The sequence below is a fragment of the Urocampus carinirostris genome, chromosome 10 (assembly GCF_059441175.1).
Source record: "Urocampus carinirostris isolate Australia breed hairy pipefish chromosome 10, RoL_Ucar_1.0, whole genome shotgun sequence".
Taxonomy (NCBI): Eukaryota; Metazoa; Chordata; class Actinopteri; order Syngnathiformes; family Syngnathidae; genus Urocampus; species Urocampus carinirostris.
Genome location: NC_142358.1, coordinates 24,383,980 through 24,392,792, shown reverse-complemented (window position 1 = coordinate 24,392,792; position 8,813 = coordinate 24,383,980).

Sequence of the window (8,813 nt, the reverse complement as noted above, 5' to 3'; positions counted from 1 at the left end):
AAACTACATTTGTACAACAATAAAATCATGACGAAATCACTAAGTTTGAATAAACACAACTTTGCATATAGCAACAAAGCCGTCATTAATATTTTCTTATTGAGATTATTGTTCCTGAGTTTAAAGGAGCTGTATGGAATTTGAAACGTTTTAATTTGCGGCTGCCACCTCTGGCTTGTGTCATCATTGCAGCCTCTGTCGAGCTCGTTCATGATGCACGTGCAAGTATGTGTATGTTGACTGATTTGAGACTGATAAAAAAGTAAAACAAAACTGGGACATTGGACAGGGATACCAGAAAACCCAAATTGTCCCTTACAAGGAAATTTGTGAATGTTATTGTAATATTATATTATTGTAATTGCAATTTATTGTAATAAATGCAACAGAAAGACCGGATTTCCCAATCAAACATGCATTGGTGGGGTAAAATAGCAAAGAGCTACCTGACGAAATTTTGAATGTATGGCGATACGTTCGGGGAAACTATCAGTATTGATACGGAGTTACAGAGCCGGGTGGAATTAAGCACGGGCGTTTAATGGATATCTTCTATTACGTTTTGTGGCGTGCACCCAGGTAGGGGAAGCAGTAAGTGAGGCAGGGGTGCTCAAAAAGACTGACATAATGAACAAAGTCACAAAAAAACAGTCACTAAACTAATAATAAAATGTCCAAAGCAGAAACAGGAAACAAAGACCAAATCAGAAGTAGAAATGACAGTGGAAATATAATGATCCAAAAACACGTGCTGTCCAAAATTTCATTATAATAATTTGGGACAATTGTGTGCCCAGTTACAAACCTGGTCGGCGCCCCCTGAAATCTTCTCCTGCAAAAAAATAAGTGGCTCTCTATTGTTGTTTTGAAACCACTTGATTTTTGTTCTGTGCCATTGGTGCCTGCACCAAAAGTAATAATGCACGTGTAACTGCAGTGCTTGGATACGTGCTTGGATACGCGCTTGGATACCACTCCCCCCGTTCTCACATTACTCCTAGTTAAAGGTGGGGTGTGCAGTTTGAGGTTTCATTAAAAAGATGAAATATTTAATATTTTCTTTATTAAGGATGTGTTAACAATGCCCAACTTAGTTCACAGAGCCTTAAATATTTATCTCAATTGTGCCTATCTGCTTTTATTTTACCTTTTTAAAAGGCCTGTTCAGGGCGGAACAAACCCCCAAAAGATGAAAAAAGAAGAGTTTGTTCGACCAAGTCGAGAAAAAAAAAAAAATGCAAAACGAGTGTTACTCTGCTGCCACCTCCTGGCTTGAAGTCATGATTGAAGGCTCAAGTTTCAAATGACGCACCCTAACTTGTATGTGTTCCGCCCTGAACAGATTCCTCAAAGTAAGATAAAAGCAGACAGGCGCAGTGAAAAATAAAGCATAAGGGCTCTTTAAACTCAGATGGGCTATTCAAACACACACTTAATAAATAGAATATTTATTTTGTAAAATTTAAAGGACACCTTAAACGATGCACCCCACCTTTAAAAAAAAATTGTACCGGGAGTTAAGTTAGAGTATATGGTTTGTATTTTACAGCTAAATAAAAAAAAAAAGAATAAATAAATACATAAATACATAAATACATAAATACATAAATACATACCTACATACATACATACATACATACATACATACATACATACATACATACATACATACATACATACATACATACATACATACATACATACATACATGCATAAATAAACAAACAAAAAAACAAAAAATATATGATTAAATAACTAAATAAATAAAATGAAACCTCCCAACCACCATCCGGGGCCGAGTTTCAGTGGAAACTCTCAACCTTCTATCTCAAGTTTCGGGGCAAAGGCTTTGTTTCTCCAGTAATGCCTCCTCCCTTGTTCTCCTTATAAAGAAACATGCATTCACCCTAAACACATTAAAACATGAATACCCCCCTTGGACCTCACCCTGCCCCCCAGTGGAGCCCGAAGCAGCAGGGGAGGTCAGAGGTTACAGTTCAAACTGAGGTCAACAGGAAATGACTGTTCTCCATGGAACCGAGGTCCTGACCTCGGCACCTCGACACTTTTCATTTTTCGTCATCTTCACTTAGTATTTCATCTCCTCGCTGTTTTGGGACTACTTTGCTTGTCCTGATCCAATACTTATGTCTGGCCTTTTTCAACTTGAAAGTTCTTAAAAAGTCAGGTTTATTGTGGGAGTATTTTATGAAACAAGGGTAAACATAGGTATCGATTGACTGCACACTCACATACTATTGGCTAGGAGAAAAAAAAAAGTGCGTTTTGGTCACTTTGAGTCTCCGTAGTCTGTGTTCTTCCTTGTGCTTTTTGTTTTCGGTTGGACTACACAATACGGTAGTATCCAGTGGTCAAGTATAACATTGCGTCCCATTCAAATTGCTAGCTCAATAAGAATAGTAATTGAAATGTTTTCGACTTGCTAAAAAAATAAGCACATTGATTTTATAACTTTAATTACGCGAGCAAATCGACAAAAATCTTAACTGTACTCGCAGGGATACACTATTTTTGTGCAACAAAAAAGCAAATAACAAACAAAAACAACAAAAAATGAACTGGTACAGTGCCCCTCAAATTTCTCTGTGACGCCCTCTGTCAGAAAAAGAAATCTTCTCACGCCCTCCTAAGTCTGTTTCCTTAGTTTTTTTCAGGGGTCACTCGAGGGTCAGATCCACTTCGTATATACACTTCATACTCAATGCTTCTACTCTGTGCTATATGCACGGCGTGGAGGTTAAATGTAAACAAATCACTGCCGGTGAGAGCACCACTGCTCCCTAGTGTAGTGGAGGTGCTATGGTTCTTGATTATTTGGAAAGTTAAAATAAATAAATAATACGTTTCCCGAGGTCAAACGGGCCCCTATTGATAGAACCCCACGCCCCCTGAGGGGGGCCCACCCTACTATTTGAGAACCACTTATTTAGTACAATTTACATTCTTCTACTACTCCTTAATATAACTAAAAAGTATCAATGCAGAGAACACACTGTCCCTAAGCGGCCAAATTGTGTATGTACAGCACGCAGTGCTCTAAACACGCCGAAAAAAAATGTTTTGTTTCATAATCGTACTATTATATTTCATGCTATATTTCATCTGTGCTGCAGAAATATTTCCACTCCTTCAATGGCCCAAGCTTCTCTTCTTTAATCTGCATGCATGTTTTAGCTCATAGCATTGAAGCTATATCAAATGTAAACAATTAAGATTGAGTAAGTATAAAAATTCTATTCTATTGTATTGTATTGTATTATATTCTATCCTATCCACACACTACAGCTACAGTGGTCTGATTGATTACGAAGTAAATGGCAGTTAGCAAGAAAAACCTGAGCCGAACCAGGCCTGAATTCGATATGAGCGTGTGTTTGTGATGGCCTCTGATAGATTGTATTCACAATCTGCCATGGAATGACCCACACGCACTGCATCAAGTCAATCTTTATGAAAATTAATCAGGAAGACTCATTGCAGGAGGAAGGTAATGAACACTCTTGTTAGTCGTGTGATACCAAATCTGGCTGTAGCTAATTTAGTTTTGCTGTCTAATATAGTGAAAGATTTGGAATTCTAATATGTGTACTGTAACTTTAAGTAAACGTACACACGGACATTTTTAAAGCACGCTATTTGTATTTTCTATATTTTATTTCAATCAAGCGAAGCTATGCAAAAAATAATTCTGCGGCTTTGTAACCTCCACTCGCTGCTTTCTCTGCGACTCCCGAATTTCTCAAACCAGCCATGGTAGGCATTGAAATCCGTTCTGGTTGTACCCGATGTTGCCTCAAGTCTTTTGTAGACAACAACTTCTGTTCTCCATGTCTCTATCTCCTGGTAGCTCCTTGTCGCATATCCACAATGACAAAAGTCTCTTCATCTCGTCATGAATTGTGGTTTGCAATTATGAAAGAACAGTCCCGCCCCTAGAAGGTTTTATAACCTTGATGAAATTTTTCTGTTTTTAATAGTGCACAAAATGTAGATGTTGACCAATTGTATACAGTAATCCCTTGATGTATCGCGGTTTACTTTATTTGGTTTCACCCCTTTGCGGATTTTCATTGAGCATTGTGTTCTGCATTTTAAATAGAGGAGGATACTTTCTATCTCCAACAAACTTGGACCTCTCCACCCGCTTAACTCATTGTGGAGACACATGTGGGCCTCTGGTGCTCCATTGTAGCTCCTAGGCACTTTTAAAAAAATGTTTGAAATGGAAAAATATATGTTTTTTATGTAGGATAGTACCAAAAGGTAAATGCAGTTTTCCATAACAACCACGTGATGCGGCTAAGTATCATGTAAATTAAGGTGGATTAGGTCCTTAATCTATACAGTTATTCAATAGAACAAAATATTATTTGAAAAATTATAGTCACAGACGTTACTTGTAGGAAAAAATAGTTTATAAAGTTGGTTGGTTGGTTAGATCCCTTAACCACTAGGGTCGTAGGGGTACCATTTTCTGTGGTGTGTCTTAGGCAGTACAGCCTGGTGGCGCCCATCCCTCTCCAGGCCGACATATGTTTTCACCCAGTCTCGAACCTTGGACCTTTCTTGTATAAGGCTTATGTGCTAACAACTGCACTACGGAAACACAGTTTATACACAATTTTACGCGCCAAACTTTAGCGCGGAGCCATTGTACACACCACCACTGGAAGTAATGTTCTCCACTTCTGATTTCTTGTAAACAAAGTCTATTATTTGGCTAGCACGTCGGCAACCGGTTCAGGGTGTCCCTTGCCCACTGCCCGAAGATAGATGGAATGGGCTCCAGCACTCCCGCGACCCTACTGAATATAAGTGGTCTAGATAATGGATGAATGGATGGTTTCTACTTGGCGGGTTTTGACTATCTAGTGATTATTTGGTACACAAACCCCAGGAAAAACAAGGGATTACTGTATTATAATGTTGAGAGGCGCTCGTATAAAGAGGTAACACTGTATTCTGGGTGGTAAATTTGTATGGAATAGAATAGAATAGAATAGAATATACCTTTATTGTCATTGTTACAAAATGGGTTGAACATATTGTGATAACGAAATTGGACGTGGCACTCCAGGTTCACATTTTACAGTGAGGATAAAAGAGAGTCCCAGAGGTGCAGAACTCGCTTAGTCTGTTACCTAAACTAGAGTCACTACTTTTAATCAAGCATAATACCGTTCTCATAAATTATTTTTGGAGACATTTCATTTTCACCTCCAAAGGAACACCATCTAAATGGTTGAAAATATATATATTATACGCCTTTCTATATCTGGGTCTCACAGAGTTAAAGAAAACACACACACATACAAAATGAATGTAAGCAATTAGAATGTTTGTTTTAATTTCAGTCAAAGTCATCAATGTTCCTCAAACTCCAATGCCGTTCCACCATTGTTTTTATTGCAACTCTTGGCAACGATCTATGTGATGACAAACAAATGCCCGTGTGTAATGTGCATGGCCATGCATGCACGTCTGAGGGCAAAAATTAAAAGCGCAAGTGTGACTTTGCATGCACGTGTGTTTGTGTGTGTGCATAGAGAAACTACTCAGTTGGTCATTAATCATTTAATTACACACCTGTCAAGAGTTCAGAAGAGGGTGAGGAAGGGGAGGGTGCAAATAAGGGAGTGGGAGGTGGGGGTGAGGGACAAAAAGAAGACTGGAATGCAGCTGTGAAAAGAGGAAACAGATCTGAATGAAAGAAAAGAGCAAAAAAAATGCAAAAGGAAGGAGGGTTTGAAAGAAACAGGCATGTTTTATTTGGGGTGTGCGTGTTTGACAGAGGCAAGCTGTTGGACGGTAATTACCATTGAAAGGACACAGTAGGGAATGGACTCGTGCACATTTTCACTTGGAATGCTTACAATTTGATGAATTATTGTGCAAAAATGTGAAGGTGTATGGAAATGGATTCGGGCCAGCGAAGAAGAGAGAACAAACAATAGGCAGGGTTCTGGCTTTTTTTCTCAGTATCCTTATTTTATAATTAGCATATAAATAGAAACTTCTTACTTTATCTTTTTTTCAATAATTCTGAGTTTAAAGATAAAATTCTTACTTTCATCACAATTTCGACGGAAAGACTTAAGGGACACTTTATAATATTCGACTGCTAGATGTTGCTTTGTTGTGGAGTGCAACCGAAAAACGAGAGTTACAAAGCACAAGGAAGGATACAGACTACGGAGACTCAAAACGATCAAAATGCACCATTTTTCTTCTCATTTGTTTGCCCGGCCTTTCACAAGTTGTTTTTTTTTCTTTGTGTACCCATAGCAACAAGAGGGCCTCGTTAGCCTCGTGAAATTGAAAATAAATACAACTTCTTCGACCCATGAGTATTTAAAAAAAGCATATTTATGTGACAGTTTATGTATTTTGCTTATTTTCTAAATCTTTTTATTTTAAATAAATAAATTTAATTTTAATTCTGACTTTTATTACAATTCTAATTGATAGACTCCAAGTCCAAATTATGCCACCCTCCCCAGAATTATTCTAATATAAATAATTTTGAGAAAAATCATGACTTTCTGAGATTAAAGTCAGATACTGACGGAAAAGACAGAACTCCGAGACCAAAGTTAAAATTCTTTTAAAAAAAAGTCTGCATTCCGACTTTAATTCTGACTTTTCCCCTCAGAATTCTCACTTGAAGTCAGACTTTTTTTTTTTAAAGACTTTTTTTTTTTAAATCTTGAGATGAACATGGGGGTACTCTCCACCCCACTCCACCACTCTATTCCTCCTACCTACTGTGTTCAACCCCGAACAGCTTTGCTAAAAGTAAGAAGCAGATAGGCGGTGTGGGAAAAAAAACTTTTTTTTTTTCAATTAAGATGGGCATTGTTGACCCATACTTAATAGAGTAAAAATATTCTACTTTCAACTTTTTAAATTACACCGCAAATGACGCACTTCACCTTTGAAGTCAAAATTCTGAGAATAAAGTAGGAATTCTAAAGTTATGAAGAAGAAGAAAGAAGAATTCGGAAAACTGAGGATTTACTGAGTTTGAAAGTCAGAATTCTGAGAATTCATCCTGAGCATCTTCACGTTTGGCTTTAAATAATAATAAAATAATAATGGTAAATTTTCACCCTCTTCATTTCATTTATTTGTGGTGAACCATTGCTTTCTGTACAGTCAAAGTTTTTCTAAGTTCAAATACACACTGGTGCACAAACCCAGTGTGTGTTTTGCAGTCCTCATGATTTTTCTGCAGAACCTCAGATGCCTCAGGGCACGGCCATCTGTGGTAACATCCCCCTCCTACTACCCACCACATCATTTTTACACACACTCCCAAACACATCAGCATATATCTAATTCATAAACGTGGTGAGGATTTTATACCCACACACTCACGTATACATAATATATAGCATATGCAATATATGATGGTGTCCATGTGACAAAATGTGGCAGTGTAAATCTTCACCCTTCTCTTCACACATCTCCAAGTTTTTCCTCGTACTTGGGTTTTAGTGTGCGCCTGTGTGTTGCCAGCTGTTTGAGTGCTTGACATCAACATGCAGGCAAAAAGCCAGATGTCTCATTAGGCAAATTTGATTGGCTCTGTCATTAGGAATTCAGAGATAAGCCGTTTCCATATGTGTGTACATCATGGAGATATTTATGTGTTGCATTTACATAAGAGCCCATGCGTCCAACTTTTAACATGTGTTCTGTACAATTTATGTGCATCCATTAAGTATATTGGATACATACATGCTGTTGATTACAATGATTGATAACAAAGTAGCAGTTCTATGCCTTCTTGAAATTATTTTCTTTCTGCGATATGACTAACACTGGCTTTAGTTGAAGCAGGCATGTCAAACATAAGGCCTACAGTGCTTGATCCAGCCTGTTGGATGATTTGAGCCTTATGCGGTGTCAGGGCCTCCAGTGACCTGTTTCATCCATCCATCCATCATCTGCACAGCTTATCCTCAGTAGGGTCCCGAGGGTGCTGGAGCCTATCCCAGCTATCTTCGGGCAGTGGTCAGGGGACACCCTGAACTGGTTGCCAGCCAGTCACAGGGTACACAGAGACAGACAACTCACCCGCTCATCTACACCTATGGACAATTTGGACCGGCCAATTAACCTGACATGCATATTTTTGGGAATGTGGGTGGAAACCGGAGTGAACGGAATAAACCCACGCAAGCACGGGGAGAACATGCAAACTCCACATGCGAAAGCTGGCAGCTGGATTTGATCCCATGATGACCTGTTTCAAGGTTATACAATGTAATAACTGATGTGTCTCATAAAATCAAATTATCATTTGAATATATAGTAAGAAATGCATATAATTTTGTTACGTTGTTGTATTAACTATATTGAGCGATACTCCTTTCTTTTTGGTGGTCAAGATTGAGACCCCAGGTCAAAATTGACCCACTAACAAGGGTTTGTGGTGACAATTCCTAACACAACATGAGGGTTAATCCAGCCTGCGACACATTTCTGAGTATGTCATAAAAGGAAGAAAGTCTTTAGGTCATTTCTGTCATAAGTTAGGATTCTTTGTAAATAAATGCAAACCAAATGCTCGTTCTGGCCACTAGGGAGCATTGTTGAGTTTGAATAGTGTTAGATTTTTGAAATAGGTCTCCGAGTATGTTGTCAAAATCACATGAGTTTTCCAGCTATATTAGTTTTATTACTTAATCATAACAAAATTACTTTGATAATCATGTTAATCATGTAGTTGTTATAAATGCACATTTTCAGTGTTCATTTTACCTCTGAAAAGTGATGGGGGACTCACA